General features: G+C 35.0%; 1 protein-coding gene across 1 annotated transcript in view; it reads left to right on the forward strand.

Annotated features, from left to right (window-relative positions):
- The window catches only part of LOC5576373 (mucin-5AC), a 255630-nt gene that overhangs the window by 44320 nt on the left and 194584 nt on the right, over nt 1-16726 (forward strand). The window lies entirely within an intron of this gene.

A 16726-nucleotide genomic window follows, 5' to 3' on the forward strand; every position in this document is an offset into this window, starting at 1 on the left:
AATGGCTTTGATACAGGTCTAGATAACTTACGACTTATATACTCACTTTTGGTAGCATCGTACTAGCAAAAACATAGTTTTGCAATGTAATTAATCGTAATATTTCCGACATATTTTTCATAGACACTTATGCTCGTCTTAGACAGGACTGCCCAATCATTTTGAACCGTGGGTCAAATCTCAGCAACAATATCTTGTGCCGGGCCAAGTTTTTCTTAGCTCATAAACACTTTCATAGAATCGATAGTCAGTCAATAGAAAAGCTTCCTAGGCATAGTTGCAGCTTAGGAGCTCACCGAAGATTATGTAAGAACTCCACTCAAGATTACGTCATATATCCCAGGTTTTACTTTCCTAAGAATCTCACCTTGATTTTTTTGTTAAATAGATTTCAAGATTTTATAAGGAACCTTCTAAACATTATGTCTAAAACCTACTTAATAGTTTCCACTGAAAGGGTTCTAACAGAATCAAATCCTAGATTATGTGAGATTCAATAGAATTTTGTGTTGGAATTATGTGGAATCTTGTGCAGGATTATGTAAGAATTGTGCTTAAAATTTTATCAGATTTTTGCCCAAGATTGTACCCATTGTAACCCTGTCCAGGAGTTTGTAAAATAGATTTCTAGGATTTGATATGAATTCTGCTCAGTATGCTATCAGAATTCCTCTGAAGATTAACGAGTATTTTGTTCCAGAAATGTGTGAGTATCTTGATCCGACTTCTGTGATCTTCCTGTTGATGATTGTTCCAAAGAATCTGTAAGAATCCAACACTTGTGGGTAGGGCTTGGAATGGAAATAGTAGTAGGCTTGATTTTCGCGAAAATCACGTGGCTTCTATCACTACAGTAGTTTAAGATCCTGAATCTCATTAATTAGTTTCTGTTGGTACATGAATTTTCTAAATCAGTTGTGTCAATGAAGGCTGTAAACGCGGAAAATGCAGCGGGAAATAGGATATTTTTCTACAGTAGTTTTGTCCTTAGCAACGAGTGTTTTGCTATTTTCAAGGGAGTTTGCATACTACAGCGATAGCCATGAGTTTCACTGGCTTCGCTGACTGTGATTTGTTACGCTTGCCCACTGTAGTGTGAATCTCAGAACTTTTCCCAACTCTGCTTGTGGGTAGCCTTTCGATGATTCTGTGAGCATCCTTCCCAATATTTTGCTTAAATCTCTCTAAGAATAGTGCGAAATCACCACGCAGAATTTTGTGAGAGTCCTGCCTATAATTCAATTCGAATATATTTGGCCTAAAACTTTTGTTGATGCTTAATTGAAATTCAGTTTTTTTTCAATCAAGTAGTGAAAATGAGCTTTCACATTACGAACTTTAAACAAAATTATTATGAAGGACTGTTCTATTGATAACTGCATTAAAAAAATCTAGCTACTAAACATTCACTTATTTTTGAAAATTTTAAAAATGAATTTAAGTTTAGCTTGAAATCCAATAAAAATGAAATAATTTGTCTTGGTTTTTTTCTTACTTCAAATTGGTAAATTAATCAACGGGCCAAAAATGAGACGATTCTTCAAACTCTTCGCGGTCCGCACAGAATGAAACCGCGGGCCGTACTTTGGTGGCCCTGCTCTAAGATTTCTGTGAATGTCGCTATTTGGCATTATATAAAAGATTGCCTTATAAAATGATCTTGCACGTATTTTTACTGGAAAGTATTCGAGAAAATTTAATCACAACACACTCTGAACTCATCCCACTGGCAACACTGCTCAAGTAAAATCGATAATCAAGAATGAAACAAAATTGCTTCTTATGCTAGCAAAACTGGCTTTAGGACATTTGGTCGAATGACATTTGGTCGAAGGGACATTTGATCGAATGGACATTTGGTTGAATGGCTCTAGAACATTTATTTTCGAAAGATTATTTTGAAATGATTAATTGTGAAATCCTTTGGTTATAGAATAGAACCGAACTAGATTTTTTGCACAATGGATGATCTTACGTTTATTTTGGGCGAACATACTTTTCAGCGGAAGTCAATAACGAATCTATCTACATGATAAATATTACCTGCACTCTACATCGTGGTTAGTGTATGTACTAGTGTCTTTATATAGTAATTGTTCTTGTAAATTTCCTTATACAGCTTTTTTCGCTAGCTATAAAACAGCAAGGCCTGATAAGATTTTGACATTTCTTGCCTACCGATTTTATAGTAAAATCTTAGTAGGCAGGGATTTGCGTTCGTTGATTTTATTGTCAAGAATTTTCACTTGTTAAGCATTTGTTCGTCTCAAGGTTCTTAAAAATTGATTATTTTTTTTATTTTAAAACATTTCTTTTTCGACTTTAGGTTCCCAATCAAAGGGACATTTTGATCATATGCTGCATTATCCTTGGAATAGATATCATTGTAATCCTCCGCAGTTCTTCCAATATAGAGCATCATACATGATACAGCCTTCCATTGCGTGAAAATTGTCGCAAGGTGTCGGAAAAGTATTTGGTCGACATTTCAATATGAGCTTCACCGGCATATGAGGATTGCCTTTGTCCGTGATGGAATCATTGCGACGCTGAACTACGATATTTAGAGCAAATATAGTTGAATCATATGTACAGTCCAATGTGTGGATATATTTATGATATTCGACCTGATTTGAAACTGGGGTATCGTCAAAAATAGAAACAACCCGAAGTGTGAATCTGTGTCGTATTTAGGCTAAAGCTAGGGTTTGTGTCAGAGGCTCAAAACAAATTCAACACTTAGGGTAATTCTGCGAATGACTTACACTGCCCATACTCGCATAACAGTCCCATTTGATTTTTTGCCACTTTAGAGTTAGCTCCATGAATAGTATTCATTTTTAATGTATTTTCTAAAATCATACTCCAAATTGTAACTTTATATGGACGAAATGTGAAAAAATACCAAACCATGTGGATTATCTATATTTTGAGAACCGCCATTTTCCTTCATCAAAGCATGTTCTGAGAGGGAGAAACCGATACGAAATTTCCGTACGTCATAGTGAGCCGAGATTCTGCTGTCAGGAACTGTCACTGTGAGCCCGGATCTTAAACAACCAATGGACCAATGCACGCGTTCATTCTTTGACATTTTAGCGGTGCCGTGTTATTTATGTTACCATGGAAACGAGTGAATTCGGCACATCTCAAACGTCAAAATAGTGAACGCGTGCACTGGTCCATTGCAGAATCCATTCTCATATTAATTTCAAAGCACGATCAAAGCAAGCGAAGAAAATAAAATCCTATCTGTATCGCTTCATGATCGGCATTGTTTTGCAAATAGTTTTTTTTTCTGGCGTTACGTCCCAACTGGGACAAAGCCTGCTTCTCAGCTTAGTGTTCTTATGAGCACTTCCACAGTTATTAACTGAAAGCTTTCTTTGCCGATTGACCATTTCTGCATGTGTATATCGTGTGGCAGGTACGAAGACACTCTATGCCCTAGGGAATCGAGAAAATTTCCTTTACGAAAAGATCCTCGACCAGCGGGATTTGAACCCATGACCCTCAGCATGGTCATGCTGAATAGTTGCGCGTTTACCGCTACGGCTATCTGGGTCTGGTTGTAACAAGCATGATAAATAACAGCAACGAACGAGAACCCCAAAGAGAGCGATAAAAACCCGTTTTTCCCGCTTATGTCCCCATTAAGGGTAGGCACGGTGTCTCTGGTAGAACAACATTAATATAAAAAAAATCAGTAACGCTAAAACATCCACCAAATGAAAGCTTAGGCTTTCCCCTTTCATTTGAGACCTGTTTGGAAATGTTCTATCGGGGGGTCCTGAACATTTTTTTTCAAAACAGTTCAATTATGGTTCACACAGTCATTATCTTTCATGCTTATCTAGGTAGCCATGAGAAATTTTACTACGAATAGTTAATCAATTAATAAAAAAGATTTAGCACTATACCATTCTATTTAAACCAATAACAAACACGACATATCGATAAAGTAAACACGATTAATACGGCTTACAAATGTTCACTATTGTACATTACTACTGTAGTAATGTAACAGCTCAAAGAAGCTGTCGATCATATGCTTCGGAGTTATCCGGAACCTTAACATGATTCCAAGCAACTTGAAAATCGAAATGCATGGTTTCACTGGCTTGTTTCCCGTATTTGCTCAAACCACATTTGTGATTTTACAAAACTCCGGGATATGATAGCGCAAATATGGAACTTCCCGCTATTGGATAAGCAATCCACGTTTTTGAAAAGTTCTCAACCTATTCTGCAAAATCATCAACCAGACTCGTTTGAAAACAACTTTTATGTACCTGATCAAAATGATCAAGCAAGCGTCTGAAATACATTTTTTCATTGAAAAGATATAATTTACAGAACAGTACGATAAATTACAATTGCTAGAAAACTTAAATCCCATTTCACTTCCAAAAAATGCCGATTTTCAAAAAGCTTCGGACAGTTTCTGCTGGTGAATCCACATTTGCTGTGGCGTTGACAACTGATGATCCTCACCTGTGATAAAAGAATTAATTTAAAGGTCATCTTTATGAATCACACAATCAAACTGCTGGTGCTTACCCATTCCTCGACATTATTTGGATCAATGTATTATACTTTTTTTGTCAATTGGATTTAGAACACTTAGTGTTATATGCAAGGAAGGTGGTGGGCAATTTGTTTGTCGGGTGATCCATCGAGCAATAGAGGTCCCCAAGCAAACTGCCACGAACACCAACGCACAATTAATCTCACACAAGTCGATTTCCTCAGAATGAAAACGTATCGATGTTTGTTTGACGTCATTGAGCTTTCGGTCAACGGCAGGCCAACAAGGAAGTGGTTGTTTTGCAGCAATTTTGTTTATATTTGGATTCTCACAGCAAACAAAAGCAATTTTGTGACAGTTCTCAAAGCAAACAAAGAAAATTTCGTCAACATTGCACTACTACGCAGGCAACTGGATTGGTCTATGGATAGTAAATACAATTGAAGAACTGCTCCGCCAGTTTATGGTCCGAGCCGAGACTTTTCCATTTCGCGGACGCGTATGTGACCAAGTATTCGTGGATGACCAGCTACACCGTGTCCAGTATATTCTCATACAAATTCGAGATAACATTACTTTGTGCTTGTTTAACTGACATCATTGGTGATAATATTTTTTGAAAGTGGTTGTAATACTGATTCACTACAGGAAATATTTTGGAAATATTTCAATTATAAACTTATTTTATCAACTTAAGAATTTACGAAAAATATTTCCAGCGGCACGCTCATAGGCAGAGCCCAATTTCAATCTGCAGTTATCGCACATATATTTATCAAATTTTATCAATATTTATCTATTCAAAACGCAATATGATTAACTTAAAGTTTCTGAAACTTGTTTGTGAATGCTCTGATTTTCACTTTGTTAACCAGACCAATATGAACAAAAATTCATTTTAAGTGCAAAACACGACTTCAATGGACATTTCATCACTTATCATAGCAATTATTTTTTCTTATTCATAAAACAAGCTATTCTACGTTAGTATAATACTACCAGACTACAATGAAATACTACGACATTGGATTATCCTACATTTAGTGAAGTTATACCAAAGAAAAGAAAAAGTGTATGAGAATATATTGGACACGGTGTACATTGGATAAATCTTTTTTTGTGTGGTACAGTATGGGCAAGGAAATGTTGAACTATATCCCTTATTACGCAAAACAGATTGACAATTTTCAAATCACCAGCAATGAAGCACCTAAAATTATTCAAAAGCCACAGTGTCTGCCAGATTTTCTGAATATTTCCATATTTTTCTGGAACGTCAGAAGCTACAGTATTTTTACGCCAGTATCCTTGCATCGGCTTTGAGTCCCGATGACGTCGGAATTATGCTCGATAATCGACAGGGTAACCTTAAACGACCTTTCTTCATCGCTTGCAGATCGAACTGCCCAGGTCAACCCCCTTTTTTGGACGTCACATAATCAACTAACCCCTGAACGTTATTGCAGTATATTACAGGTTCTTATTCAATTTCTGCATTATCGTTGAAATCAAAGTGCAGATGTGTTACCTCTAAAAACTCCTGAACTGATTGGTTAAGTCTGCTGATTTTGAAAGCGATGGTTGGGCCGATTTCAATATCCAAACCCCTTAGACAGCTGCTCAATTGCAACGTTCGTCTGGTGCTCAAATCACTTTTTTTAATCAAAAAAAAAGTCATCAGCAAACAAATGGTTATTTTTTTAGGTTGCACAGATGGTGAATTAGATTCTCAATTGGATGGTAAACCGTGTAGATTCGACAACCAACCAATTCAATTGGCACTTACTTTTTTGCATTACTGTGTCTACCACGTTTTCCCCTTAGTTTTGGTGAGATTATGTTCTCACATTATTACATGTTTCGAGTCGTAGGTTTTAAATTGTATTTATATTTTTACAGTGCTATATTCAAAAGAATAAATTGGTTACTTAACGAATAAACGTGCAAGCTCGACATATTTTTGTAGGACAATACCAAACTTTAATCCTGATGTCGTGAAGAATGTGCTGTTCAATAATATCAAATACTATTGCTGATAACAGTTGCAGACACATATTCTTTAAACACAATACGCAAATCTTCGAACGATTGTCTTTGTGGATTTTCGGTTTCATGTTTCAGGTCTCCTGAAAGAGTGGAGTGTAAATATATATTTATTAATAGGTGTGAAATTTGGATATATTTATTGTAATTATTAACAGGCATACCTCTAATCAGCAATCCAAAATGTTGACCCAGAACAATGAATTTATAAACTTATCACTAGACACAAGCACCAATTATTCGCTATACCACCTTAGAACGCGACAACTAGCGTTATAACGCAACGCTGATTTCCCTACTATTGGTGCCAATATAGTTGTTTGTGCAATCTGTGAAACATTTGTAATGTAATGATATTAGTAAATGGTTTCTCAAACGCTTTGTTTATTACTAATCGTAAAAAACAATATCTTATGAAAATATATTTGAATTTTAGGATGGTAGCATACAACTGAATCTGAATAAGGGTTATTTATTGAAAATCTTTTAAATCTCTAAACATTTTTTTTAATTTAAATACTATTTACAATTATTTTAGTTTTGTATAAATAAATAGATTTTGATTAAAAATATACAATTTTACTATTTACTGAATTTATAATCAACTGAACAGCGATACTGCCAAAACAAAAACAAGCTTGTTTTATGGAAATCTGGACAAACATTTAAAAAGGGCATATCAACATTGGTAAACAATGACGCTGTTGAGCCCAATTTAACTTAATCACGCTCACCAATACTTAGGAAGAGCTAACACTAATCTTTCTGATAGTGGTGTTAGTTTGCATGGGCGAGCTAAAAAGGGCTCAACAGCAATGTTTCTGAAAAAAGGCTCAAGGCGTCTCTAGCCCTTTTCAAATGTATGTCCAGAAATATTTGTCATGGCTTTCTACGGTTCGATTGAGTTGTCATCATATGGTACAAGCGATTTATTGTATCATACTATTGGTGGAAGAAGATCACCTATGGTACGTATCTCTTACTAAAAAAAATGTTCAGGACCCCCCGATAGAACATTTTCAAACCGGTCTCAAATGAAAGGGGAAAGCCTAAGCTTTCATTTGGTGGGTGTTTCAGCGATACTGATTTTTTTTATATTACTGTTTTCTACCAGAGACACCGTGTAGGTGTTTTATTTTGCTGGCTCTATGAACAATCCCTGAACTTAGAGCCTATTTAGATAATTTTTATCATGCACTGTTATCCCCTTTTCTAATCAGAACTGTAGCAGAAGATGATAAATAGGTTCTTATGGTGTGTTGCGGATCATGATTGTCGCAGAGAGCAAAAAGTGAGAGATTTCTTAAATTTTCTCAGAATTCAATCCCTGATCATGATATAACTCGTAAAGAATTCTGAGAACTCTTGGAGTTAGATTTAAAATACGACTTCTGTTAAAGCTCTAGCCAGGGTTGCCACATAAAAATCTGCATTTCCTTCTTGAACTATCTGTATTTCTGTATCCTGGAGCAAAACATATGTATTTTAAATTTGTATACCTAAAAATGAAGGTAGAAATGCCCATTACACAAGAAATTCAATTAAATAGCAATGCAACAGTTTGCGAGGGAATTTTTTTTTTCGATAAATCGTAGATATTTCTTTACGTGATATGTCTCATATTTTCATTGAGATTCATAGAAAACTTAGTGACATTGTATGGAGGAAGGATTTTGCTGTCATATAAAGTGTGGAAATTGTTGGCGGCCATTTTGAAATTTATCAGAAAAACCCGATGTTTACCATAAGCACACTACCCTTCATTGAACACTGCGCATGAAAAACCGATCTAGTGGGTCACCGAGTTCCGTGAAAATTTGCTATTTTGTTCCTTAACCGAAATAAGGATACACGTGTTTTTGGATTTTTTTTTATTAGGGTGATCATTTCTGAAATAGAGTGACCAGAAAAATAGCGACCTCACAAATGTTTTTATTTAAAAAAAAATTATAACTTTGGAATCTCTTGACCAATTTTCAATTTTCTTGGACGAAATGAAAGCTACAGATTTTGATTTTTCAAGAAAAATATAAAATTTCACAATTGTTTTTTAACATGAAAAAAAATCAAAAAATCATTTTTTCCGTGTTTTAAAGGCCTTGGAACCACAGGGGTAATTCTGTTCTCATTTTTTCACAAAAGTTTAGAAAATTTTCCGTTTACTGTCAAATTTCCAGGGATGTATGTTTTTTAGTTTTCGAGATAAATTTTGTTGAAAATAAAAAATTAGTCATTTTTTATCGGCACACACTGTAGGTCTCAGCGCATTATTTTTTTTATTTTAAAAAAATCATAACTTTTGAACAGCTCAACTGATTTCCAATCGTTTTTTATGGAATGAAAACTTTGGACTTTTCAAAAAACTCTGAAAAAAAAAAATATTTCACATGAAAAATTATCAAAAATCTGGTTTTTTAGGCTTTTTCTAGTGTTTTATGGGTATTTAGTTCTGGGACCAAAGAGGGTATTACTGTTCTTATTTGTTTTTCAGAAAAATTTTCGCATACCCTCAAATTTTAAGCGATGTATGTTCCTTAGTTCTTGAGGTATATATTTTTGAAATTTAAAAATCAGGTATCCCACAATGATAGATTATTTAAAATTCATGTGAACTTCAAATGAATTTAAAGATTAAATCATGGATTCAAAAAAAAAAAAAAAAAGCGTGGGATAATTAAATTGTATTTTCTGTCATATAATTTTCTTTCAAACTTTAGCTTTATTAGTCAAGAATATTAGTTTCGAATCAAGTAGCAAGTTTTCAATCGCAATTTCTTTTATCGAGTCGAGAGAAGACTAGTACCGTAACTAGGTGTCAAATTGATCATTTGAGGCCAATTTGATCAAGTCGGTACCAAATAGAAAATTCTTCCAAGGATGCTGAATGCCTCGTTTCCATCACAGAGATTCCGTGTTTTCTAATCTTTAGATGTCTGAATATGATTTGACACCATATTACTTTAATAAAGGTTAGTTTTCCGTAGAAATTTACACAGTTTTGTAAGCAATGTTATTGAAAAAGTCGGTACTAAACAATCCGCTGGAGCAAAACCTACATGCAAACTTTGAATGTTTGAAGCTTTAATATGAACTATTAAACTCATTTCTTTTGAAACATACAACATTAAAACAATAAATTTACGATCAAAAAACCGTTTTTTTTCTCTCGAAAAACATGCTAATTTCAAGAAAAATTGCCTACATTTTAGCGTTTTATGCGGATTTTTAAAGTTCAATTTTGGAATAAAATGGTCAATTACAGTAGTTGCATGAGGTTTCACGTCATTTTGTGCTTCAGTAGACCCAAATTTAGTAGGGATATTATTTTTAAATCCGTCACCTATAGAAACAAGTTGATGTTCCGATTTTTTTTTGGGAGACTGACGTATTGCCATAACCCACGTAAATATCTCAGGTTACACAATTTTTCTCATGTCCGGTTTTTTTACTGATCGAAACAATGCTTCAAGAAAAGTATGTTGTGACAAAATGAAATTTTGGTGTAATTAATAAACAGCATTTGGTAATTCTAAGATTTCTTGGAGACAACTCAACAGAGTGACATGAATTCGTATTTGTTTTTTTTTTCATGACCAGATATTTTTTAACTACATTTTATTTTTTAATTAATTTACTAATAACAAAATAATGGTCGAAGAAATTTTAAATGGGGAATGTTGGTCCCCAAGGAACATCTGAATATCTTCAAAGCCAGATGACCAATGAAAAAAATAAAAATAAATAAATAAAATAGTATATTGAAACAGATTCCAAAAAACGGAAGAAATTTTATTAGGGCTTGTAAAAAAAAAAAAACAATAAAAAATATCGCTGTTTCAATATTGCTTTTGTGGTAAACCAATGAAGCTGTCGGTAGAGCGGTTAAGTATTATCTTGAAAGCCACACGTTAAGGTAAATTTCTGGCTTAGATTTCAAAAATAATCCTAATTGATAACAGATTTTAAACCGAATTTATGTTCTATTATAGCTAGGCTATCAAGAATAAGTGACGTAATCATTATGACTTCATCAAATAGTGATCGTAGAATGGATTGTTTGTAAACCTTCCAAAATTGAAATGATCGGAGAGATTACTATTTAATTTTTACTATTTAATTTTTATTGATTCTGAAAGAATCCAAGAAGAAACCCCTAAATGAACTCTCAAAGAAGTTCTCAGAGGTATCTTTGAACTTATGATTTAGAAGTATTCTAATATACATTTCCTCAAGAATCTCCTGAGAAGTTCCGTAGGAAATTGAACCGATGAGAAATTCATATGGTGTGAAATATCCTGCGGGTTACATAGAACAATAACATAACATAAACATAAAAAAATCAAGCCAGACGGTATACCTGAAATTATTTCTAGAGGACTCTTGGTAGATTTGAGAGGAAATACCTTGAAGTTTCTGATGACCAAATCCCGGAAGAGTTATAAGTGAAATTTTTCTACGAATGCTCTGAGCAATCATGAGAAAATTCCAAAGAAATCCTCGAAGTAGTTTATGAAGGAATCTGTACCTAAATTCCTGGAAAAAGGAAATTAAGTTATTGCATTAAAACTTTTGTACCTAGAATAGTTTCAATTTTTTGGAGGAATATCTGTTAAAATTCCAGGACAATTTTTCGTGGACATCTCAAGATAGAATGCTGAGCCGCTTTGAACGGATTTCTTGGAGGAATCCTTTGAAACAATTATTATGGGATGCTTGCAGAAATCCTGGAACTTAGGAGGAAACTTTGAAGGTATTTATCCTGAAATTTCTGAAGGTTGATTTCGGGCCCCTTTTGTCATCAAACATATCTCGCATCAAAGTCGCATTTCGGACTCCACTTTGCCTACTGTAATAGAAGGAAAAAAGTTTACGTTTTATACAAATGCAAATTAGTATGACCAGTTAGCCACACAAAACATGCGAGAGGTGTCAAAACGTTTATTTTTTTGTGGAGAAACTGGTGAATAACTTCTTCGAAAACGTGCAACTGCAGCGTTTTGCAGATCAGCTGAACAGTTGATGCTTCTGTTTTTAGGGGGCGGTTGAATGGTGATTCTTCATTCATTTGGAAGAAAACGATTGGGAAGGTTGTTTGTTTTTTTTTCGAGCATCTTTTCATATCGTTTTTTTTTTCGTTGTCCGAATTGGGGTTGTTGTGCATTGTGTTGCATTGCAGTGGGCATTGGGCAGCGATGCTGAGCACAAAGTATGCATGTAATGCGTTTCGAGAGGTCGAATCATACAAGCGCGAAAGAGTGATAAACGTCAAGAGCTGTTGTGGATTTGAACATCACTCCTTTTTTTTTTGGTTCTGTGGTCGATTGGTCGTTTGGTCAATTGTTGTAGTTTCGGAGTGGCCATTTTTTTCTGACTTTCGTTTGCTTTCGGGGTTATTAAAGACTTGTTTTATGTAAGATAGCTGATTTTTCAGTGGAATGTAGGTTAGTGTAATTTTAACGAGTTTTTGCTTCTTAATAAATGAGTTGTTTTAGCTCGGTGCAAATTATTGGTATTTAGAGTGTGAACTATAATTTGCAGTAAATTACTGTTTCTTTGGAATTGCAAATTAGTTGGCTTAATAGTTGGTAAATTTGTGTAGAATTATACGTATATATGAAGGTGTTATTTGTTTTGTTTTTTTTTAAGTAGTTCAGGAGCAAAACCTCTTACATTGTTTTAAGCTTCACAAAACAGTTTTAGACATTCACTTGACCTTTTTTGACGAACGACAGAAACCGTTGTCTTCCTCATTTCCAACCTATAGAAGGAAAGGTGGGCACCATAAATCACTATCGATTCGAGTCGAACGAACGATCGGAAACCAATTGTTCCAAAGCTATAATTATGCGCAGATATGTACCGCGATCGTACTGAAAACGAACATTGGTTGTGCTAACCAACGCAATTCTATGAAGCAACTTGGCACATTCCGTCAACGCGTACGTCACCCCCCAAAAATTTGTACGACCAGGTCGACCAAAACGAACCGTGCCACATTGTTTCAAGCTGTCAATCAAGCACGGTTAGTTTTGCACCTCAACTTACCTTTAGTCTTCACATTGGTTACCATCTTTATGCTAAAAAAGTGGAACGAAACGGTAGAACTACCCTTCAGTTTGAAAGACATGATTGCGTCAAGATTTGAGGGCGAACTTCATCTCGTTTGTTATATTTTCGGGACGACTTGACATTACGAACTAAACATCAGCCAGCACTGTTTCTTAACCGAATTGATTATTCGACTATTTCGTGCAAATACCCATGCGAAAAACTTCAACATTTAGGTCATGGTACCCTATTGGTCGGAGTTACCGTCTCGATCGTGCACCATAACTGCAATCTTTCTCCTCGAAGTGTTTCACAACGAATGCTGTCTGTTTTGGAACGTATAGTATTGCCAATTGCGTAACACGTTAACTATAAGTGCAATTACTCGTTTGGCAACACACGCATTCCAACATTCCAATTACACACTTTCATGCATCACGCGTCAACCGTCGTCGGTCGTCGATCGTCTTCTGCTGGCCCCCGTGCCCTACCATCCATCCATTTGACTTCTACGTACACTGAAACCTCTATTTACGTTATGGGTTGAGGGTTCGTACATAGAATGTTACGTAAATAGAATCATTACGTAAATGTAAATACAGTTTGCATGATTTCAAATAGACTAAAAAAAATTTGTGTGGCAAAGCATGTGTAAATTGTCTTGGTGGATTGTATGACATTTGCCAGAAAACCATTTGCCAGAATGATTTTTGCCAGAAAACCATTCCCCAGAGTGTACCATTCGCCAGAAAGCCATTCCCCAGAATGGACCATTAGCCAGAAAACCATTCCCCAGAATCATTTTTTGTAATTCGTTTTCCACCTTGATATCAATTGATCAACATAGTTGTGAAGATGCATCGAAGCCAAACCTCAAATTTTCAAGAGCGCAAATCTAGAGACCCAAACAGCCATTCCAGCTGAAAATTTAATCGATTGGTCACCACCAGCGTGTGACCAATCGATTAAGTTTTCAGCTCAAACCGCTGGCTGGTTCTCGAGGTTTATGCTCTTGAAAATTTGAGGTTTGGCTTCGATGCATCTTCACCTCAAGCCTACCGAAATTTTCGATATTTGTCATTTTTGTATCTTGAATATACTCATATTATTTGCACTTATAGCATGAAACATTGTGTAGTCAACTTTCACATTATTTACATCAAGAGGATTGGACTACTAGCACTGCACAGCTGCAGCGCAAAATTAATTGTAATTTAGCGTCACTTCTACAGTACTTCAATCGCATCGTAAATATTGCTCCAAATAATGTTTATATCTTTGTAATATTATAACAAGTATAAAACAACGCAATTGATCGATCCGTGTTGTTAAGTCTATGTTGTTAAAATCCTTCGCATACAATTTTATGCAATTTTCACTACTTACATAGCTGGTATGAGAACAAAAAAGCTGAAACGTTTGACACGAATTAGTTTAGTTGAATAATTTCTGAAATATGAATAGTGTATCTTTGCGGGAAAAAAAAGCAAAACAACATAAAAGAACAGACTTTGAGTTAAAGAAGGGAAAATTATGTTTGAAATATGATCAGTTTAGCGCCAATAATCATTGGAACAATATAACTCAAATGACTACCCAATGTTCTTTCGGTCATATATTTAAATACAATATTCAGTCCTTGAAAAGAACATTAAACTGTTTTACTCTTAATAATAATTTGAACCGCATCATTTATTGTTTTAAAGTAGTTTTACAACATTTGCGACAGGCTGCCGGAAAACTCTTCAATCTTCAGTGTTTACCCTGATTGCTAGTTTTAGCTATCTGGAACCGGAGATATTTTGAAATTCTTAGCAGGACTGCTACGTGGCCATGATTAATGGTGGAAACCAAAAAAATGCACATATATTGGTTTCTCATATTCTGTCGCTTGCTCTACGAAACAAGTCGGTTATGAAGATTAATGTTTTCGGAATCACTCGAGTAATCTTCAATGAGAAATTAGATGAGGGTCATGGTAAATATTCCATTATTGAATCACTTTCAATTTTGTTTTTTTTTATTGGAGGACATATATTGATTGTCCATCTCCCGATATTTACATTTTTTTACATAAATCCTTTTTACAGACATTTTTATCGAAAGCAGTCCTATATTGATTTTTTTAGCTGTAATTATTTAAAATTGAGATGACATAACCTTGTTTACAATACTTCCATTCCTTCTGTTAACTGCAGGCAGAAACACACAGTAAAATTATAAAGACTAACCAATAATATAAAGAAGGATAAATCTCCTATGAAGCATAGTCCTTGAATTAGTTAGCCCTAAAGAACAGCCTAATCTTCAAAGAAGGGAAAATTATTAATAGAATGTTGAAAATTTAGTTGCCTATAAGGGGTTGTCCATTAACAACGTGGTCAATTCTTTCGGATTTTTTACCTCCACGGGGTCTTTCGTCCATACAAAAAATTAAAAAGAATTGTTTGTATCGTGGTCATTGGCCAGGCCCCCTTCCATCCTCCCATAAATGATCACATGGTTAATGGACGACCCCTAATAGCTTGTATAAAATTGATGACTATTTTAACATTAAAAAAAAGTTATTTCTCAGAAACTATGAAAACCTCGGAAATCTATTACACTTTCTTCTTTTTATCTTGTGTTACGTCCCAACTGGGCCAAATCTCAGCTTTGTGTTCTTACGAGCACCTCCACAGTTTTTAACTGAGAACTTTTATTGCCAATTGATCATTTTTGCATGTGTATAACGTATTGCCGATATGAATATGCTCTATGCCCTGGGAAATCGAGAAAATTTTCAATCCAATAAAATCTCCGCCCGGTGGAATTCGAACTCACGTCTGTCAGCTTGCTGAATAGCTGCATGTTTACCCCTACAGCTATCTATAAAATAAGTTTATGATATCATTATTAGTTTAAAACATTTTATCAAACAAAAAGCTTAAAAACTTACGTCACAATTATTTTACATACAATAATGTATCGTACGCTGAAAATCATAATGATTCGAAAGATTTTACACACCTAAATATTGCTACACAAAGCAAAGTAATGTGGTAATATTTTTTCTGGGAAATGGTCTTTCTGGGGAATGACTTACTGGGGAATGGTCCATTCTGGCAAATGGTTTTCTGGCAAATGTCATACAACCGTCTTGGTGCTCTAGGTCAGCCACGAACTCCGTAGGCAGCAAGCCTACAGATCTAAAATTGTAAACAGTGATCACTCAAAGATTTATGACCATCAATTAGACCCATTTAGGACTGAAGCTCCAAACTGGATAGATTATGTTTGTTTAAACTAGCTTGAGTATAACCATTATTCAATAATCTTCGTGAAATTGCTGGTTATGATTGTAGATTCAAAGTTCTGTTTTCAATATAGTTCTTGGATAACGTTCACAGTCGGGGGATTCAAATAATGATAACGCATGTTTCATAAGACCTGTTTGTATTTTATCGTTATACTTATTAATTTTTGATTGTCCATTAGTCATGCTTGCAGATGTGAACGCCTTATCGCAAAAAAGCTCAATAATACCTGAAGTCTGAACCAAAATTTGGTTTAACATCATTATTTTGAACCCACATGAGTGTTGTTTGGACGCCAGAAGAACCTTTACAGCTTTTGTCCATCGAAGCTTAAAACTATAATATATAGATTATTAGGCACATGATTGAATTATAGGTTGCATCCACTTACGATAGCCTTCTCCTAACGTTTTACGTTGAAACGCTGGTCCTGAACAATACAGTTCGAAGAAGATCTATCTTGCAAAAGGCAATAGTTTATATTAGGCAATCGATTAAATGAATTAAGGTTAAGTTTACCCGCTGTTGAACAGTTATCAGTCAGGATGACTTCAGTTTCACCCGGACACACTAAACTAGTAATATTCTAGGCAGTGCCGGATTTGGGCTCCGGGGGGCCCGGGTCAGATCTCGTAAAGGAGGCCCCTTTATAAAAAACAGCACGTTTTGGGATTCCACAAACTAACGTATTGAACGAGATGATCGTTCTAAACATGAATGGCCTGAATTCAAAGTAGTGTAACTGACTTTAGTGACTGACGGTAGTGAACTATACATATTGGAAAATTCGACTGTTTTAAGCTTTCCAATA

This window comes from Aedes aegypti, chromosome 1, assembly GCF_002204515.2.
Source record: "Aedes aegypti strain LVP_AGWG chromosome 1, AaegL5.0 Primary Assembly, whole genome shotgun sequence".
In the NCBI taxonomy this organism is placed as follows: Eukaryota; Metazoa; Arthropoda; class Insecta; order Diptera; family Culicidae; genus Aedes; species Aedes aegypti.